The sequence below is a fragment of the Mus caroli genome, unplaced genomic scaffold (genome assembly GCF_978045245.1).
Source record: "Mus caroli unplaced genomic scaffold, Mus_caroli_1 scaffold_10, whole genome shotgun sequence".
In the NCBI taxonomy this organism is placed as follows: Eukaryota; Metazoa; Chordata; class Mammalia; order Rodentia; family Muridae; genus Mus; species Mus caroli.
The window spans coordinates 2,392,396-2,414,335 of record NW_028227265.1 but is presented as its reverse complement, the minus strand read 5'-3'; positions in this window follow the sequence as shown (position 1 = coordinate 2,414,335).

The window sequence follows — 21,940 nt, the reverse complement described above, 5'->3', positions numbered from 1 at the left end:
AGCTACCATTTTTAGTGGGATATGCTGGCTATACCCTGGGAGTTTCCAGCCTCCACAGGACAGACACCATCACACCAGACTGAGCAAGAACATAGGACCAGGCCTGCAGAGGAGCTGTGCACAAAATTCTTCCTGCTGCAGAGCTTGGTGTTACCAATGCATCCTCCACCATCTGTTGATTATCACAGTCCTGAGTCCAAACCTTGCTAGATGTGGCTCCCCTCGAAATCACTATCTATACCTACTACATCCTGCCCCCCCCCACACACACACACCCATACCTTGAGTTTCTTGTAGCCCAGACCAGTATCAAAATTGCTATGCAGCTAAGGATGGCCTTGAACTTCTGACCTCTTGCCTTTACTCCTGAGTACTGGGATTGCAAGCATGTGCCTCCACACTGTTTTATGTAGTGCGTAGGGTGAGAACCGGGGCTTCACACGTGCGAGGCACACACTCTCCCACTGAGCCAGCCACACCTCAGTCCCACATTAGTTACTTCTTTCATATTTTTGCCAGAATTCTGACAGAAGACACTTAAAGGATTTATTTGGGTTTCCTGGTTTAAGGGGCTATAGTCCGTCACGGAGGGGGAGGCTGCCACCCATGGTGGCAGGAGCTCCCCAAAAGCTCAATACATCTCCAACAACCAGGAAGCCATGGGAGAGCCTGGAGCCCGAAGCCGAGCCAGGCAATAAACAGAACCCTCAGAGAGCATCTGTCTGCATCCTACTTCCTCCAGCTGAGCGTCATCTCCGAAGTTTCCTCATAGCTCTAGGAGGCAGAAAAGCTCAATATCACATATGGCAAAGTGGCCAACCTAGGCCATTACAGAAAGGAAGTAATACATTGGGATGTGTGTACAAGGTGTGTGTATGTGTATATGTGACAGAGTCCCACCCTATAGCCCAGCATAGCCTCAAACTCATTTAACTGGCCTTGAACTCACAGCAAACCTCCTGCCTCGGTGTATTACAGTTTTAGGAAAAACCCACCACACTCAGCCTTGTTCTTTGGGGAAGATGGAAAGTAAGTGTGTGTGTGTGTGTGTGTGTGTGTGTGTGTGTGTGTGTGTGTTCATTGTTTTTGTAAGGGTACCAGTGTGGAAGCCAGAGACTGGATCAGATGTCTTCCTCAGTCAATCATTCTCCATCCTTTGTTTTGAGACAGCATCTGGCACTGACCCTGGAGCTCACGAAGCTGGCTGTCCAGCAAGCCTCAGAGATCTTCCTGTCTCTTCCTCCCTAGCCGTGGTATTATAGGCATGCACCGCCACTCAGTGCTGGTGTTACAGGCATGCACTACCATGCTGTCTTTCTGCATGTTCTCTGAGGGAATCTAAATCTGTGTTCTCACACTTTTGCAGCAAGCACTTTGCCCTCTGGACCGTCTACCCAGCACCATAACCTTCCCACTCTTTTTTTTTTTTTTAAAGATTTATTTACTTATTATATGTAAGTACACTGTAGCTGTCTTCAGACACTCCAGAAGAGGGCGCCAGATCTCTTTACGGATGGTTGTGAGCCACCATGTGGTTGCTGGGATTTGAACTCTGGACCTTCGGAAGAGCAGTCGGGTGCTCTTACCCACTGAGCCATCTCACCAGCCCCAACCTTCCCACTCTTAATCCAAGTCACAGAAGGCCAATTGAGGAGGTGATAGTTAGGCTCAAGGTGAAGTAATTATAATTCTGTAATGACTTTTAGTTATAGTTGTGTGCGTGGTAGTGATATTTAAAATTTCCTTTTAAAAAGTAGAAATAGATGATATGTAAATAAGAACGTGCCTTTAAGACCCAAGTGTTAAGAGAACAATGATCACTCTTGGCAGTATTCTTTTCTTTCCTTGGGGATCCTAAAATGAGGTGCCACTCAAGCAACAGTACTGTAATGTCCCAGTAGACACCTCAGAGACTATAAGCATGAATATAAGTTGCAGCTCTCAAGGTACCTGTAAGTCTGTAAGCAGATGGACAGTGTGTTCGGGGTTGAACACAAGCACACAGGAGTAGAAAAAGACAATAAGGTTAATCTCAAAGGACTTACTAAGAAGGAAGCTGCAGAATCCCATGGGAAGGAAACAGCAGTTAGAAAGATATAGGCACACAGAGCTGTGTAGCTTGCCAACATGGCCTCCAAGTTGCTGGGTTGTGGGACCCTGGAAAGGTGGAGCTGGACACATGGATTTGCTCCATGACGAGTGTGTGTGTGTGAGTGAGTTTATCCTGATGGCATTTGGTCAGGTGCTGATGTATTTTCTCATTCAATACTTAAGTTTCACCCCAAACACTTAGGGTAGTGAACCTGGACAAGCCCTGCTGTCTTCCCTCCTTAAAGTGCCAGCTCCCCATGGTCAATGATGATAATAAGGTCTACTCTGGGGACCACTAAAGAGCCTAGGACAGACAACTTTTTCCTTTTTCTAAAGGAGTGTGTGTGTGTTCATGTATATGGGTTATTTGCCTACACATACACACACATACACACACAATTATGTGTATGTCTGATGCCCTTGGAAGCCAGAGGAGCATTTAGTCCCCTAGAACTTGAGTTAAAGACAGTTGTGAGCTGCCATGTGGGTACTTAGCATCAAACTCGGGTCCTCTGGGAGAGCAGCAATTGCTCTTCATTGCTAAGCCATCTCTGCAGCTCCCAGAAAACATTTTCTGAAAAGATAGTAAAGATTTTAGATTTGACAGGCCACACTGTTTCTGTAGTTCCTACTCAACTCTCAGTACAACACAACAGCAGCCATTGACAACACACAAACAAGCTCTAGAAAAACTTTATATATAAAGACAGCTGGCTTCAGGCCAGCTATGGCAGGTGGGTAAGAGTATACCTATCTCTGTTTCAGATAAAAAGAAAATCTGCCCTCCCCTATTCCTGCTTTTAGCACCTTCTTCTTCTGCACACAGACACATCCCTTCTCACCCCAAGGTTCTCCGACATTGAAAGCTCTCTGGTAAATCAGAGCTTCCCTTCATCTGAGCTCCAGAGGACTAAGAAGAATATAGAGAATTTGCCAAGCAGAGTGAAAACTCCCTTGCTCGAGAGCCAAGTATTTTAGCAATCAATCAGCCAGTCAGAGAGATGTCTCCGTAAGCACATGGTGATGCTACCCTAGAGCACATGGGAGATGGCTCCTCACCAAGAGCATGTGGGTGGGTGAGAAACCCCCCTCTTCCCTGCTGCCTGGGTCCCAGTCTCAGCTGTGTGTAATCCTTGAGAGTCACATTTTCCATTTGCCAATCTGAGCGATGAGGAAATTCTGCTAAGTGGCAGCATCTGTGTGTGCACCTGCAAGCATCTGAGCCAGGAATTCTCGGAGATCTCTGGAAGGAAGCTGTGGACGTGAGGACGAGCCTCGAGTCAGCCTAGCTGTAGAGGAGGGGTAACCCACATGGCGATAGGAAGTGGGTGAGATGGGACAGGAAGGGAGACCCTGAAACAGAAATGGAGGGGACAGTTGTGTGAAGACTTTTGGTATTTTTGCTATTGTTACAAGAAAGGGATAATCCGGCCTGCGGTGAGATCAAAAGAGGTAAAAGGTCAGAGTTGGTGGGGGCTGAACCTGGAGCTCTGAGTCAGTGGGCTGGCTGTTGCCACTGGCTGATTCCACCAGACGAAGTAGCAGTGCATGCGGCTGAGGACCCTGGCATGGCTGATAGAACCGATATCATCAAGTCTCAAGGGCTTAGCTGGTTGTTCTTGAAAATGCCAGATGGACCAGAGAGAGATGGATCAGTGGCTAAGAGGGCTTTCTGCTTTTCCAAGGACAAAGTTTGATTACTATGCACTGGGAGGCTCACAGCCACCTGTTATGCCACCTCCATAAGTTCCAAAGACCTCTTCTGGGCTCTGCGGGAAATTCACAAACATGACATATATGTGAAAACTACACACACAAACACACACTCACCCACACATGGTGCACACATACACACATACAGATAGACACACACGGCATATACACATGTACACAAAAACACTCACACACATACATGGCATACACACACATACGGCATATATACATACTCACATTCATACATATGGAATACACATACATTCACACACGTGGCATATGTCCATGGCATACACACATTCAAACACATGGCACGCATATGTTTCACACACACGTTTCACACACACACACGTGCATGCACACACACAAAGATAAATCTTTTAAAAAGAATGTCAGGAACTAATCCAGACACATGTTGCCTGTAATCACAACACTCAACATTTGACATGCTGGACCAAGAGGATCTCCATTTGAAGATCAGCCTGCCTACATGGCAAGAGCATATACATTCATTATTTTGATGTGGTAAGAGGCAACACTTGGAAGATGTGCCACACTTGGAAGAGGCAACTTAAGGGAAGATTTTACTTTGGCTCACAGGTTCAGAGCGTACGGTCTATGGTTGTCAGGAAGGCATGTGGTGGGGGAAGCTCCATCTGTGGCGGTGGCAGCTTGCGCCATGGTTTGTTCACATCTTAGAGGATCAAGAAGCAGACAGACCCACCTGGAACCAGAGGTGGAAATCACCTTGGAGGCCTGCCTCCAATGATAACACTTGTACTAGTTAAATCACAACACCAAAGGTTTCACAATAACTCAGACTATCACCACCAGCTGGGGACCAATACCTAACACATGAGCTTTTGGGGTCACCACATTCATGCACAAAATACACAAAATGAGGCTGAAACTAGAAATTATAAAGTTATGTGTGAAGGCTCCTGATTTGTTTTTGCTAGATAAAACCTTTTAAAACATTTTGAGATTAGGATATAATTATCTCTCTCCCTTCCCTTTCTTCCCTCCAATCCTTCCCATACACCCTCCCCCACTCTCCTTTGAATTCATGCTCCCTTTTTTATTAACTGTCATTACATGCAGCTATGTGTATTATCTGTATACACATACATATTTCTAAACATGAACTGTCTAGTCTGTATCCTGTTGCCTGTAGGTATGTTTTTCAGGGCTGACTGTTTGACACTGGACAACCAATCTATGTCTTCTTCCCTGTGAAGACCTCTCCATTCCAGCTTTCCTTGGTTGACTTTAGTTCTTTGTGTAGGGTTGAGACCCCAAGAGCTTTTCCCCAACCAGTCTGTCACATTCACTAGTGTCCTCCTCGTTCAGCTCATGTCTGTGCAGTCATGTTGATGAGACTCTATGGGTGTAGATGCTGACATTCCTGGAGACACAGTCCCACCGCCAACTCCCTGATCCTCTGGCTCTTACAGACTTTGTGACCCGTCTTCTGCAATGTCCCCTGAGCCTTAGGTGCAGGAGTTGCTTTGTAGATGTATCTACTGGGTCTGGTAGGTTCCCCTGATCTGCGTTTTGATTGGCTGTAGACTTTATAATTAAAATTGTGCCAGTCAAAAACAACAACAACAAAAAAAAAAAAAAAAAAAAAAAAAAAAACATAGCTGGCCAAATTCTATCTAGTGTTGACAGAGCTGCCAATTTCAGGAAAGGTTTCTGAGCTGCTGGGCAAAGCCCACTCCAGGGTCCTACTCTGCTGATGAAGCCGCCTACGGTATTTGGTCTGTTTCAGCTTCTCCTGCAAATATGGCTGCCAGTCAAATAGAGTGTTCAGCCAAGATTTGAACTTCAGCCAATAAGTACTTTCTCAGTATAAATGTATTACATAATTTTATTTATTAAGTAAATGTATTCTCATGATCACACATTGATTTTACCCTTACACCTAACCCCCCAAAAAAATTGTTTAGTTTTGTGTGAAATTCAAATTTACCTAAGCACCTTGCATTTTTAGTATTATTACTGTTACTGGGGAGGGTGCATGCTGTAGCACACATGTGGAGACAGGAAGACAAGTTTGTGGTGTTGAGTCTCTCCATTCACCATTATGTGGGTTCCAGAGATCCATCTCCAGTCACCAGACTTGCACAGCAGCACTTTCTTCACTGAGGGAATCCAGCTCTTAGACATCTCACAGTTTCATCTTGCTTTTTATTGCTTGGATCCGTTGTTTCTCTATAGCCCCGCCACCAGGCTCCTCTGAAGGCATCAGCAACACAGGCTTATTCCCTGACAAAGGAATAAAGAAGGCAGCTCACATCTCCAAACACCCACCAGGCATGTTCAACCTTTTGACATTACAACGTGATGTTTTCATCTACAAAGCTAAATTCAAGAACAACCCAAGCAGGTTGGGCAGACATCTCAGGTTAAATAAAGCTCTTCCCATGCAAGGGTGAAGACTTGAATTCAGGTCCCCCATTGCCCCCACAAAAGCCGGGTGCCCCGGTGTGCGTCCAGTAATCCCAGAACGTTTATAGCAAGATGGGAACTGGAAATGGGAGACTTTCCAGAGGTTCATGAGCTAGCTAGCCTAGATATGCAGTGGCAAACAAGAAATTCTGTCTCAATCAAAGTGGACGGCAAGGATTAACATCCTACGTTTTCCTCCAGCCTCCACACACATGCACATAGCATGTACATGTACATGCACATACACATCATATCATATCGACCTACCTGAATGCATTCCTGTAATTTCCTCAGAGACTGATCAACACTGTCCTTGATGTCTAAGGATGGAGCCATTCTACAACCGACTCAGCCCCTTCCAGGTTGTGCTTTGTGTCTCTGAGCTCCTGAATGGACAGGGGTTTGACCCAAATGCCCCAAGGCAGCTGAGTCACTCTGTGTATTGATAATCCTAGGAAGCAGGCATCGTTGATGGGGCGTGGAGGATGCCTACAATTCGGGGTCCTACATTTGGAAGCGGTGGGGCCAGCAGGCTTAACCACCAGACCTGTCTGTTCCTGTAGGAACTACAAACAGGCACTAATGGCAGTCTGTGGCTGCTGATGCCCATCAACATGATCTTCTCTGCTCAGGTGTTCTCACACATGCAGAAGCCAAAAGGTCAACCTCAATGCCTTTCTTTCCATCTAATGTTTTGAGACCATGTCTGTCACTTGCTCAAAGCTCATCAATTCAGCCAGGTTGGCAGTCAGTGAAACCCAGCTATCCTCTTGCCTTCACCTCCAGCTCTGGGATTGTAAGTACACACACCATTGCACCCAACTTTGTACTCGAGTGCGGAGGATCTGGTCTGTGGTCCTTAGGCTTGCATTGGCTGACCTTTTACCAACTGAGCCACCTTCCCAGCCCCTTCTAAGTCTGAGAAGCAAGAAGATATGTCATTCCATGGCTGCAGCTCAGGGTGGGACCCTAATGTTCCCTTCCAGAAAGGCCACTGTGAATCACCCAGAGAACAGAAAAAGAAATGGCAGATCACTAGGCTAGATGGATCCTAGGGAAGAGAGAGGACAAGACTCACTAAGTAGGTCTGAAAGGGAATCCATGGGCTTTCAGCTAACTCTCTGCTCAAACAGGCTGTCATTATAGCCACCTGGGCAGGAGGAAATCCATTCTAAAGAGTCACGCATACCCCTTCTTTTGGCTATTAGACTCTTTAAAATGGCTCCTCAAGGAGTTGAAAATTCTCCAAGAATCTCATGATGGAAAAAGGAAAAAGCTGGATCCCAGTTCCAGGCACAAGGGGAACTTATGTTCCAGAAACAGATTTTATCCAGTCCTCATAAGACCACCTCACAGGACAGGTCAGTCTGTGATGGGTCTGTGACAGGCAGGACCACATCTTGACCAGGCCTACTTACCTGTGAATAACTCTTGCCCTCTATGTAAACCTGAACCTCATCTGGACCCTGAAGATGGACCCAGGTTCGCTGGATCTCTTTGCTCCTCTTCTCAAACATTTATCCTCACTGGATAAATCTCTTTTCGCAGCTTTTTACTATGATTGTCTTTCTAACTGTTGTAGTGATTTGGGGAACTACCAGGACCCAGGCCTCAATCTTAACAATGCCTGTAACAGCATTGCATGCCCTCTGACCACCTGTGCCTGCAGTTACAATTCTCTTACCGATGACTGAGTTTATGACTTTTTTTTTTTTTTATGGTATTAGTTGGAACTGAACATGCTCTGAAAAGTGAGCCAATTACATCAGCGATCGAGAAAAAAAAAACAAAAAACAAAAAAACACTAACCTCCCTCCACGTGGCCAGCATTATCATTCTGATACTGCAAGCTCCTGCAAGGTGCCTGGGGTTAATTAACTGCTTCAGAGGAAATCACATTGATCTGTATCAGCCATGAGTACCTGCCTGTCCTTCTTGCAGGAACCAATCTGGTGGCATCTCCTGGTCCCACTGCTTCCCGATGAAGGACTCTGAGTTACAGACTGCCTCCCCTACCCCCCTCTGATACTCCTGCTCCCCTGGGTAATCCATTACCCACAGTGACTCAGCTGCCTAGAGGCATCTGGGACAATCTGATGACCCTGTTCACCTACACTGCACTCATCTGATACTGTGAGAGCCTCCCACCTTCCCCTCATGGGAACCCCAGCAGTAGCAGCAATGGCTGCAGTGTGGAGCCCCGACTGAGGCCTGGCATTCGTGTCTGAAGAACCCTCTAACCACTATTAAAGCCACCTTTTATCAATGCAAAACAAAACACAAAACCCACACGCAACACTGCAGCCAAGTGCTCCGTGAGTGCCTTTTGGAGCAGAGTATGTAGTCATGTCATCTTCCTCTGGTTAAGATGGAAAGATCTCTGGAGGGGAGGAGATAGGACATGAGGAGATGGCTTAGCCCATCAAGACACTTGCTGCAGGGCTGGCAACCTGAGGCCCATCCTCAAGACCCACCTAGTAGAAGGAGGAGACCAACTCCCAAAAGTTGTCCTCTGATGGCCAGTAGCCCCCTCCACAAATGGCCTGATCGGTGGCCAACAATATCCTATGATGAGAACCACAGGAACCTCCCTTGCCCAGGCAAGGCAAAGCCATCTTGAAGCAAGGACAAGATTGTTTTATAACTTCAAGAGGCTCTATAACCAGGAAGTGCAGTGAAACACAACACACCTGAGGGAGGCCTGCCAGCTCTCAGAGGCCCTGCCTTTCTTTCTCACAGGTGCTGTGGAGATTCACTGACAAGCCTGCTCAATTTCTGAGTTCTAATTTAGAAAGTGACTTTTTCTTTCTTTTCTTTCTTAACATGGCCATGCCTGGCATCTCAATCTCTTCCAATCTCTCCTTCCCTCCCTCCCTCCCTCCTTCCCTCCCTCCTTCCCTCTCCCCTCCCTCTCTCCCCTCCCTCCCCACACTCCCCACTACGGATGCCCCACAGCAGCTGCTTGAAGATTTCCATTGCTTAACCTGCCCACTTTCCTGACCTCAAACTCAAAGAAAGCACAATTTCCTCTTTTTCCTCTTCTTGTGGCAGCTGACTGACCCCGCTGGCTTTCTATCTATAATTCTTTTTTTAAGATGTATTTATTATTATTATTATATATAAGTACACTGTAGCTGTCTTCAGACACACCAGAAGAGGGCAGCAGATCTCATTATGGATGGTTGTGAGCCACCATGTGGTTGCTGGGATTTGAACTCAGGACCTCTGGAAGAGCAGTCAGTGCTCTTAACTGTTGAGCCATCTCTCCAGCCCCTCTATCTATAATTCTAACAATTTTTTTTCAAGTTTTTTTTAATCCATTTTAAATTTCTTTATCTGTGAGACAAGAAAAGGAGCCTGAGTTCCAATCTGGTTGCCTTCTGGAAGTGGGGTCATCTGTGAAGGGAAGGGAATTGGGGCTGCAAAGAGTGCAGAGCAACAGCAGAGACAGACAGGTGAGGCTACACAGCCCTGGCCTCAGGTCTCAGGTCATGGCCTCTGTTCCCAGGCTGCCCAAGGTTTGAGAGTTCCCTAGATGTTTGTCCACCTGTTTGAGTAACAGAGCCCTGTCTTGTTCCCATAAAGAAAGGGCTGTAGTCCACACAATGATATGCAAATGGTGTTTATCCAGGTGGGGCACCTTGTGAGACAGGCTCTGGCGAGTCCTACACTTAAGGTCACTTTATGCCAATGTTCTACTTCTTCTCTGGGCTTTAAAGGGAACCTCTGGGTCTAACCACAGTACAATGAACATACACAGAATTAGTTGGAAGAAGGGAAGAGGAGATGTGAGGGTAAGAGGAAGAGAGACAGAGAATGAAGTAGCTCTGAGTACAGTGTCTGTCTGGCTCACACAATAGAATAAATACACACAACAGAGTAAAAAGAAAAAAGTCCTGGGCTTGCTACAACTGGCCAGACGAAATCTTCCTCTGAGGTAGTGGTCCTTACTCTTCCTAAAGCTGCGACCCTTTAATGCAGTTCCTCATGTTGTGGTGGCCCCCAACCATGAAATTATTTCATTGCTACTTCATAACTGTAATTCTGCTGCTGTTATGAACCGTAATGTAAATATCTGATATCTTATATGTGACCCCTGTTTAAAAGGTCATTTGACACCCCTCAGGGAGTCACAACCCACAGGTCGAGAACCACTGCTCTCAAGACTGGAGATGTGGCTGAGCGACTTGAAGAGAACCAACCAGCATTAGATTCCTAGCAATCACATCAGGACGCTCACAGACACCTGTGACTCCGGCTCCAAAGAATCCAACATTTCTCCAAGGCACCTGCACTCACATGCACACACACACACACACACACACACACACACACACATACTTTAATAAAGATAATTTTTTAAAATAAACCTTTCACTAAGTCATTTTAATGCAAACTATTATGATGCTAGCATTAGTATGTAAGAAGCATACTTGCATTATTTTTTTATTTGCTTATTTAGTTTTGATTTTTCAGTACTGGAGATTGAACACATGGGTCTTGCATAGGACAGGCAAGCATTCTATTACTGAGCTACATCTTTCTAGATTTTCTAAAATTCGAATTTCGACACAGGGTCTCACCGAGTCAGCCAGACAGAACACAACTGTTACACGTCTGTATGAGTTGCGGAGATTGCAGGTGTAAGCATCAGGCCCAGCCCCGAGCCTTGCACCTAGGCATAACCTGTCTGACCGAAGCCCCTTGGTGCTTCATACTTGTGTACTAAGTACTTCCTATTGATTGATTGGTGGCCAGCTGCATGAAGACACACTTCCTTTTGGAAGGAGACTGAGCAGCTCCGGGTGCTCACATTGCTTAGAAAGCTGTCAGTACAGTGATGGTCCAGGCTACTTAGTTCTCAGCACTGCCCTATGCGTGCTTCTTATAAACCTCCATTTGCTTTACGCCCCTGGACTTAGCAGAACACCTGCTTTGGAAAGGGTTTGGTGATAATTGAGGTGGGAGGTAGACAGATAGGTAAAAGAGTAAAGTTCACCCTGGATAAAGAAAGGCTCGGGAGCAAAGGTTACAACCAACAGAGGAAGCACCTAGGGGTGCGCATTCACAGGAGGGAGGCCAGCCTTTGAACCACCTGAATATGCAAAATACAAACACGTATCTGCAAAGGAATTTGGCACCAAACATGTGGCATATCTCATGACCTGTTTATAGGGATTGTTCTGGAAAATGAGAAAGACTCGGGTGTCAACAATGACTAACCTTGTCAGCTGAAGAGAGGAAAAGTTAACCCCCCTTCTGGCTTTGGGGCAAAGTCAGACCAGCACCCAGAACAAGTTCCGTGGAGGCTGGCAGCTGTGTGGGATCCTTTTTTTTTTTTTTTTTTTTTTTTGCTGAGTGCCTAGTGCTACACTAATTCCATTCGCAGCATAGCTAGTGACCACAAGAACTCAAGGAACTGTCATGCCACCATCTGTGCTGTGACTAACAGCTTCCTGGGGGATCCTGATACTCTACATCCCAAAGCCTCTCCCACAACCACCCAGCAGCTGCCGACCAGTGTACTGGGCCAAACTAGAACTCACTCCAAAGCCCCAGGTAGGAGCATGTGCTACCTGAGACATCACCGAAACAACAGTCCAGTAGGAAGGAACACAGATCAATTGCTTTTGACCATGACCAATGGACACAGTGTTTTAGACAGTGTGGCTTGTGTGTCTGTGTTCGTGTGTGTGTGTGTATGTGTGTGTACACCTAGGTGTATGCCCATCGAGGCTAGTGATCAGCCTTGGAAGACAAATAGCTGATTCTCATGCTTTTGTGACAAACACTCAGCCGCCCGTGACTGGACTACCTCCACAGACCTTGGTTTGCTTTTCTAAACAGTGTGTGTACACACAGGGCTCTACTGTTTGCACATACACACATCACACAGCTGCACATGGCTGAAAGCAAGCATGCCGGTAAGGTCGAGGAGAGCCCCAGGGTCCCAACGGTCGGCTGGGTTGGCTACACAAGCTCAGCAGATCACATCTCCTTCAGCAAAATGAAACTCAAGGGATCAGTGTGAGTATATGACATGGCCAATTATCAGAGTCTTCCAGCCACAAACAGGGAAATATAAGAGTTCCCAGAATCCTGCCTGGTGCACCTCTTTGGCTGTTAACTATAAGAAGTTCCAGAAGACCAAGTTCCTTTGGATGTACCTGAGCTATTCCAAGGCTAACTTCAGCACGCTTATCCACCACGTGTGATGGAGTGCACCAGAAACTGTACCAAGGTAGGTCTTGCCTTCGGATGTTTGACATGCACAGTATGAGAGGATCATACATAGCAGCCTCTAGCCCCAGAGTGCTCTCATTTACCAACACTCACTCCCACCCATAGTGTGAAGATACCTCATGGGAAAGCCCCAGAAGTAAACAACTAAGGCCCATGAGGTGATGTCCCTACTCTCCAGGACACCACATTTAGGTTGTGAATTATCCCCTTGTTCGGGACATGCTGGGTTTGCTACCCGCCCATCATCCAGCACCCAGTTCTGCAATCACATAGACGGTCTTGATATTGAAACACTTAAATATTCAGGAAAAAAATTAGAGTCTGTCATAGGCACGTATGTATGAGGTGTGTGTGTGGTATAGATAACGTTCAGTACAATCAAAAATCAGGAAAACATAGCAGGCGAATTGTGGCTCTGTCTTTCTGCCCCATTACAAACACCACCAAACACAGGAGCCAGCACAGCTTCTCCACAGAGAAGCAGCCCCCACCACGTGCAACCAAGCAAAAATCCTTTTAGAGACAGACTTTTGAGGTCATTTTGAGGACTTTGATAATGCTTAGAAATTTCAAGCCTAGAAGATCAAAAGGCAAAAAGACATAAACACATTCAGGATTTTAAAGACTCGGGTATTGGCTAGGCAGTGGTGGTGCATGCCTTTAATCCCAGCACTCAGAAGACAGAGGCAAGTGGCCAGCCTGACCTTCAGAGTGAGTCCTAGGACAGACACAGAGAGAAACCCTGTCTACAAAAAAGAAAAAAACAAAAAACAAAAATAAAACAAAACAAACAAAAAAGGCTCAGGAATCAAAGTGCTCACCTGACCAACTGGAGAGTTACAGAAATGTCAGTTGGCAGGTTAAATCCAAGGTGATGGATGTGCTTTTAGTCCATTACTCCACAGGAACAAGATTCTTAAGGAGACACAAGGTGGGGCTGGACAGATGGCTTAGCTGTCAGATGCACTTGCTGCGCTCACAAAGGACTCAAGTTCCTTACTGTTCACAACTATCTGCAACTCCAGTTCCCAGGGATACAATACCCTCTCCTGGCCACCGTGAGTAATGCATACACAGAGTGCACATACATGTAGACAAATGTAACGTGTAAAACTAAAAAATAGAGGCTGGAGAGATGGCTCAGCAGTTGAGAGCACTGACTGCTCTTCTGGAGATCCTGAGTTCAAATCCCAGAAACCACATGGTGGCTCACAACCATCTGTAATGGGATCTGACGCCCTCTTCTGGTATGTCTAAAGACACCTACAATGTACTTACATATAATAATAAATAAATCTTAAAAAGGAGAAGAAGAAGAAGGAGGAGGAGGAGGAGGAGAAGGAGAAGGAGAAGGAGAAGGAGGAGAAGGTGGTACCAGGTATACAGGCAATGTATTTAGGTAATCTTGGGAGAGATCAGCAAAAGCCCCAAGATTACACATGACAGACTCCAGCCTGCAGAGGAGTTCTGGAAGTCCTTCCAACATACACAGCATTCACAAAGAAAGCCTGCTGCATGCAAACTTGGGAGAGTCAGGTGTTACGTAAACCACCTGAAAAGGGTCAGGGGTAATATGGCCCCACATATTCTGGGTTCTTCCCTCAGCTCACCATCTCACACCCATTCTTTCCTTCCTTCCTCCCTTCCTTCCTTCCTCCCTTCCTCCCTCTCTTCATCCTCCCTCTCTCCCTTCTTTCCTTCCTCCTCCCTCCCTTCCTTTCTTCTCATTTATTTTAGTAAGCAAGGTCTCTCTGTGTAACCAACCTCAGCTAGCCTGGAACTCATTATGTAGAGCAGGCTGGTCTTGAACTCACTACCTGTTTTTACCTTTCTTTCTTTAAAAAAAAAATAATAATCTTAAGATTTATTTGTTTTATGTGCTTTGCCTGCATGCACAGGCATGCAGTGCCCACAGAGGCCAGAAAGGGGCATCAGTTAGCCTAAAGTTACAGATGGTTGGGTGCTGCCATGTGCGTGCTGGGACTCAAACCCTGGTCCTCCAATGAGCAGCCAGTGCTCTTAACCACTGAGCCCTCCTCTCTCCTGCCCTGTTTTTCTTTTTCTCATAAGCTTTCTCTGTTTCCGTCTCTAATCGTGTGCCCCTGGTGCAATCCTTTGCTCTTGGACACACAAGCCTGGGACACACTGGGTCCCTCTGAGCTCAGGTCCGTGGCTCAGCACTCATATGCTTCCCTCCACACTCTGTACCTCCCTGCTGCTCCTCTGATTGCCATGCCTAAATGCAAAGGCCTGACTTGTTCTCCGTCTCCCCTCCTCACTGGCCAAGCTGGGGTTTTCAAGTAGGCTTCTCCTCTTCTCTCTCTCTCTCTCCCTCTCTCTCTCTCTCTCCCTCCCTCTCTCTCTAACTTTAATAGATTTATTCTGAGTACATCTTCAAATCCTTTTATTTTACAATTTTTATCATATTTTCAAATTTTCCTTATGTGTGTGCATACATAATGTGAGCCCACATGTGGCGATTAGAAGACGGCTTTCCGGAATTGGTTCTCTCCTTTTACCACTTGGGCCTCAGAGGTTGGACTCAGGCCACCAGGCTTGGAAATAAGTACCTTTACCCACTGGGTTGCCTTGCCAACCTCATAGTCTCTTCTAGGAACTCCAAAGAGGGACCTGCATGTTACTTGGCACCAGTGATAAACTGGTCACTGAGAGCCAAGACTAGCCCTTCAAGCCTTTGGGTTTCCATTAAAATGCGTGAATACGGAGGCCGTGCTTCTGTGGACTGAAGAACAAAGCTGCTTGGAGAGCTTCAGAGGAGACAGCATCTCTATGCAGCCTCAGATTCTGCTGATAGGGGTCTCAGAAATCACAGCCTCTTAGCAGAGTAGCCCAAGGCTGTGGGAAGGGAAGGAAGAAGAAAGTGTGGAGAACACAACCCTGACACCCTTGGAGGATGAAGTTGTGCGGACCAGAAGCCAAAAGGGCAGGAGGTGTCCTGGGAGCCAAAGCCGGGAGTTCTTTGTCCAGCCTCTTGGTCCTGATTCTATTGTAATGCAGAAGGCAACCCCTGCACCCAAAAGTCGAGGAAAACACCTGGACAAAAGGGAAGCTGTCCCATGCAGAAAGCACACTTGCCCCAACAAGCTGCTCACTGGAGCATCTGACAGGGAAGGGCCAGGAGCCCAGGATGACTTACCACAGTCCCCAGGCTGTGGCAGGGCCCAGAGTACCTCCCGGCTCTGAGTCAGGGAGTGAGCATGCTCCACCTCTACCAAAACAAGCCATGCTTTTCTCATTCCCACGCTCCTGGGTCGGGAAGCAGGTGTGGCGCGGTGCGGCAGGTTGACATCAGTGCAAAACACATTCCTGGCTCCTCCATTTCTACGACACGTGCAGTTTCTAAGGCTGAGCTACTCCCGACCTTTTGGCCGGTCCTGTTTACTCATCCACCAATCCCACTCCTTTACCAGACAACACTGTAGCCCTCAAGAGGCACCTCCTGCTCAAGCCCAGAAGGATGGCATCCACTCACGTGTGGTCTGGGCCTCCTGGTCTACCCCAGCAGTTTCCTGGCACCCACACATAGATCCATTCATCCAAAGGATAGATAGATAAGATAAAGATGATCTCTGTCCCCAGGATGTGAACCTACGACCTAAATCAGGCAAGATTTTGTCCCTCGCAGAACTTGCCTCTCTGCGAGAAGAAACATTAGAAGCAAGCAATAGAATCTACACATCCAATCACATTAGAGCACCATTGAGGACACACAGCAAGAACGGGGTCAGGGGAAGCTGACGGACATGAATGATGTGCAGATCCCAGGAACAGCTCAGGGTTAATGCTGAGAGCCCAAGGGGCAGTCATGATAGAAGGCCTGGATTGTTGGTGGGAAGTGCTGTCTTAGCCCATTGAACACAGTACACACTTGCCCAAGTGTGGGCAACAGTTAGCCTCTAGGAGTGGCCCATGAGGGTTCTCCCTCTGAGCCCTAGCACGTGGCTCCTGTATGTGGTGACAAAAGCATGAGACAGCTTGCTCACATCTTGGGAAATCAGGAAGTAGAGAACTGGATAGAAGGCATGGCCAGCCTGCAACCTTCAGTCCAGCCTCTTCGGTCCAATTAGCAGCAACCTACATGTGCTAGTCCCTATGTCCCAAAGGTCTCATAAAAACAGCACTACCAGTTCGAGACCAAGTGTGTAAATTCATGAACCTGGGGACAGTTCACATCCAAACTGTAACAGCAAGCCTGCCAGGCTAGAAAGAGAAGCCATGCCTGCCGACTATCTAGAAGCTTGGCGTTAACCTGTTCCCCTCAAGTAACCTTCAGAGTGTCCAGAAGCCCTCAGCCAGTGATGGTCTCCAGGCAGCTCCTGTGGACTGGGTCTCTTCCCTGAGGAAGGCTTACAGCAGCACAGTCAGGTTCCTTCACTCTGGTTCCTGACCTGGCCACCTTGCACCTTGCACATTCTTCTTCCTAGAAGTGTCCCTGCTCCCTGCTGCATGGGACAAGCGCCAGACCACATTGAGTTTTGGACTCAGAAGTAGGTACCTCCCTTCCCTCTCAAGTGTCACTGTTCCCTGTGCTTCCTAAGATGACAAATGACCTTGATTCCCACTGGTGAAGTAATGGCTTTCAGTCTCAACCCTCTCACCCATTAGTCACGTCGTAACGTGGTTCTGCGAGCACAGGGCTGGTTCCCAGGAGCCCAGAGGGTTGCAGCACCTCCAGCTTACCAAACTCCTGTCCAGGTGCCTGGAACCACTCTGGCCCGCTGCCACCGAAGGCCTGACAGCTGAGGCCTGGGAAAGCCTGCAGGCAGAAGCTAAGAGCTGTCCCCACACTGTGTGACTCTGACTTACCCTCTGTTCACTCCTGCATCGAGTGGAGTCGTTGCCAATAATAGCAGAAGGTGCGAGGAGACTCTGCCTGCCTGTCTGTCTGTCTATCTCTGTGTCTCTCTCTGTCTCTGTGTGTCTGTCTGTCTCTCTGTGTCTATATGTCTGTATGTCTGTCTCTGTCTATCTATCTGTCTGTCTGTCTGCCTGTCCCTCTCTGTGTGTGTCTCTTTCTCTAGCAGGAGGTACTAGGACACTCTGCTTCTCTCTCTCTCTCTCTCTCTCTCTCTCTCTCTCTCTCTCTCTCTCTCTCTCTGTATTTCTCTCTGCCTCTCTGTCTGTCTCTCTGCCTGTTTCTCTTTGTGTGTCTGTCTCTCTGTCTCTGTCTCTGTCTCTGTCTCTCTGTATTTCTCTCTGCCTCTCTGTCTGTCTCTCTGCCTGTTTCTCTTTGTGTGTCTGTCTCTCTGTCTCTGTCTCTGTCTCTGTCTCTGTCTCTCTCTCTCTCTCTCTCTCTCTCTCTGCGTGTCTGTCTGTCTGTTTCTCTGTGTGTCTGTCTCTGTTTCTGTCTCTCTCCATATCTCTCTCTCCATATCGCTCCCTGTCTCTCTTTGTCTCTATCTCTGTCTTTCTCTCTCTCTCTCTCTCTCTCTCTCTCTCTCTCTCTCTCTCTCTCTCTCTCTCTCTCTGTCTCTCTCTCTCTGTCTCTCTCTCTCTCTGTCTCTCTCTCTCTCTCTCACGCACACGCATGTGCACGTGCTGGGGATGGATCCCAGATCCCTGCACATTCTTGGCAAGCATGACACCACTGAGCAGCACCCCAAGCCTTATGAGGTGCAGAGTGAAGGAAATGGAATATGGTCACAGAAGCCATCCCTATTCACGGGAATAGATCCACTCTGTGGAAAGACTGGTCATAAGAAAGGAACCTCTGAGCCTTTATCCACAATGGTCACCTGCTAACAGCATTGTCAGTCTGTCAGTAAGCAAACCTCTCCATCCAACACTACAGCTTTCCACTGAGTCACTGGGAAATCACTGCATGTGTGCACACACACGACACATGAGTTCATCTCCTGCCCCCACATCATGGCCTAGAGGAGCAGAGCTGAAATGCATGCTGTGAATTAGCTCTGAGCTGGCCCTTCAAGGAGATGGTGCAGGTTAGCCTTGATGGTGCAGGTTAGCCTTGAGGTGGGCCTTTTCTGATGCACTTCTTCTTTAGACACTCTCCCATGTAGCCTAGGCTGGCCTCAAAATCTGTGAGCCTCCTGCCTCAGCCTCTTAATTGCTATGATTACAGGTGTGTTGTATGTCACCCTGCGGCTTCTGAAACACTACACAATACTGGATGCCACTTGTGTGGTCAAAAGAGAGCCTCTTGGGTCAGCCAGCTGCTGTTTACTCTCAGGCGCGCATTCAGAAGAAATTGCGTGTGTGTGGTAGGGTGCGCATGCCTCTGGGTGTGTGTGGGAAGGAGGGGTGTGCACATGCCTCTATGGGGAGGGGGGCGTGCACGTGCATACAGTGTCATGGATGTGTGTGTACATGTGCATATATGAAAGCTAAGAGACAGTTTTGAGGGTCAATCCTCAAGCACTATCTACATTTTTGTTTGTTTGCTTGCTGGGTTTTTTTTTTGGTTTTTTTTTGGTTTTTTTTTTTTTTTTTTGAGACAGGACCTCTCACTGGCCTGGAAGTAACCAAGGAAAAGAGGCTGGCTAGTCAGCGAGCTCCAGGAAGTCCACCTGCCCCTGCCCACCCCAGCAATGGGATTGTAAGTATGTACATCACCACACCCAGCTTTTATTGCATGGGTTCTGGGGAATCAAACCCAGTCCATTTTACTTGCAAGGTAAGCACTGTACTGACCGAGCCTTAGCTCCAGCTCCAAATGAGCTTCTTTCTCCTCTAACGTTCTCACCCCTCCCCAAATCTTTTCAATCTCCATTTACAGGCCAACCTTCCAGCCCAAGTAAATGCTCCAAACTCATTCCTTCTCCTCTTCCTCATGGCCATGACCATGAGCAAAGCCTACCAGTGCTCTCTCTCAGCAAAGCCTGATGCTCACATCACCTCCATCCTCCCCAGTCCATCCTCCATCCTCCCCAGTCCTTCCTCCATCTTCCCTGACCTTCCTCCATCTTCCCTGTCCTTCCTCTATCTTCCCCAGTCCTTCCTCCATCTTCCCTGTCCATCCTCCATCCTCCCCGTCCTTCCTCCATCCTCCCCAGTCCATCCTCCATCCTCCCCAGTCCTTCCTCCATCCTCCCCAGTCCTTCCTCCATCTTCCCTGACCTTCCTCCATCTTCCCTGTCCTTCCTCCATCCTCCCCAGTCCATCCTTCATCCTCCCCAGTCCTTCCTTCATCTTCCCTGCCCTTCCTCCATACTCCCTGTCCTTCCTCCATCTTCCCCAGTCCTTCCTCCATCCTCCCCAGTCCATCCTCCATCCTCCCCAGTCCTTCCTCCATCTTCCCTGTCCTTCCTCCATCCTCCCCAGTCCTTCTTCCATCCTCCCTGTCCATCCTCCATCCTCCCCAGTCCATCCTCCATCCTCCCCAGTCCATCCTCCATCCTCCCCAGTCCTTCCTCCATCTTCCCCAGTCCTTCCTCTATCCTCCCTGTCCTTCCTCCATCTTCCCCAGTCCTTCCTCCATCTTCCCTGTCCTTCCTCCATCCTCCCCAGTCCTTCCTCCATCCTCCCCAATCCTTCCTCCATCCTCCCTGTCCATCCTTCATCCTCCCCAGTCCACCCTCCATCTTTCCCAGTCTTTTCTCCATCTTCCCTGTCCTTCCTCCATCCTCCCCGATCCTTCCTTTATCCTCCCTGTCCATCCTCCACCCTCCCTGGTCCTTGCAGTCACAATCCTACATATCTGTGACACCAGATTCTCCCTGCTTTACCAGGGCTCTTCTCACAGCCCTCAGACCATCTCTCACCGCCATCTAAGAGCAGCGATCTCCTCCCTGGCCTTTGGGCAGGCTACTTCCTTTCCTTCTCAGAATTTCTGCACCTGTTGTTGTTCTTTCCCAGGTCTGGCTCACCTCATCCTTCTCTGAGCCTCTGACTGAAGTTATTCCTTTCTCCCTTCCCTCTGCTCCCTGTGTGACAGAGCCATGCCTACGTGTGTGAGCACAGACTGTATGCAAGCTTAGGGTGTGTGAGTAGGGTGTGTATGTATGGTGTGCACATGTGTTGGGGTGCCTGTGATCATTCATTTGTGCAGAAACCACAGGAGGACACCTGGTGTCCTGTTCTGTTGCTCTTCATCTTCCTCTCCCGAGACAGGCAGCCTGCCTACAAACTCAAGAAATACTTCTGCCTCAGCCCTCCACAACAACAAGGTTATAGCCACACACAATCAACCTTGGCTTTTTATGTGGGTATTGGGACTTGAACTCTGGCCCTCATACTTGGTAGCTTTCTCATCCACTGAACCCTCTCTCCAGGCCAGTCTTTTCCATTTTTATCATCCTTACGGCGTGTACTACTCTCCGCTGTGTCTCCAGTGAGCACTGTAGTGGCAAGGCCATACATGGCCCACTCACCACTATGTTCCCTGTGCCTGGAATCATTCCTGAGACAGGAGGAGGCCCTCAAAACATCTCTGTTAACCCCCAGGAGCTTCAAACAAACCAAGGAGGACAGGGTACCCTGACGTCACCAATAGCCTATGATAACACTGAGGGCTAAAGGGCCCAGAAAGATCTTCTGAGGCCTCCTGGTGCAGAGAGAGACTCTGTGCCTCTCTCCCCCCCTAGCCTCCTTCCCCATACACCCTGTCCATGCTTCAGGAACTGATAAGTGGTTCCCATTCACCCTGTTCTCCCTACAGGAACTGGTGACTGGGCACAGTTGGCCCCAGCCCTCTGCAGTCCAGAGCCTAGGGCGGGACAGTGCCTTCTCCCTCCCTTGGCCTCCCCACCAGGCCAGGCAAGCTTTCCAATTTCCCCATCTGAAAGACAGGGACAAAGACTGTCTTGTCTCCCCACCTACTTCTCACGGTGTGAGGAAACAACTGCTTACTTGGAAAACACTTTGAGCAACTTGGGGAAAGGTGCTCAAGGCTCGGATGACGCCTGCTGCATTTGATCCGGGCCAGAGAAGGCCAGGCCAACCAGCCCTACAGTTACCACTGCCTGCCCCCAGGGAGGTGCAACAGCTTCTCCTGTATAGCCAAGCCCACTGGCTGGGCTCTCATCCCAGAATCTGGCCATGGGCTGTGCATGCATTCATGCTCTCCACAGAAAGCATGTTCTCCACAGCTGGACAGTGATCTCCAAATAACCAACCTTGCTTTGAATCAGGGAGAGGAGCTGCAGGCTGAGTGACCCACCGGTGCCCCTCACATGCATGAGGACCTACTGTTGCATGCCAGGCTCCCCAGCAGGGATCTGGCAACGAAGGCAGTTGGTCTTGGCTGCCAGCCTGGGACAGACAGATCTGACCTGCAGGTACATAGGAGCCCCTCACAGTGTCATGGCTCATAGCCAGCAGTAATGGCAGTGGTCGCTTCTTTATTACATCAACCATGCCCTGGCCCTAAGGGAAGCTGGTCTCAGCCTGAACCACACATTTCCCAGGGCTATTTGGCACTGCCAAAGTCAAGAACATGGGAGAACTGAGTCTCAGGCAGCTG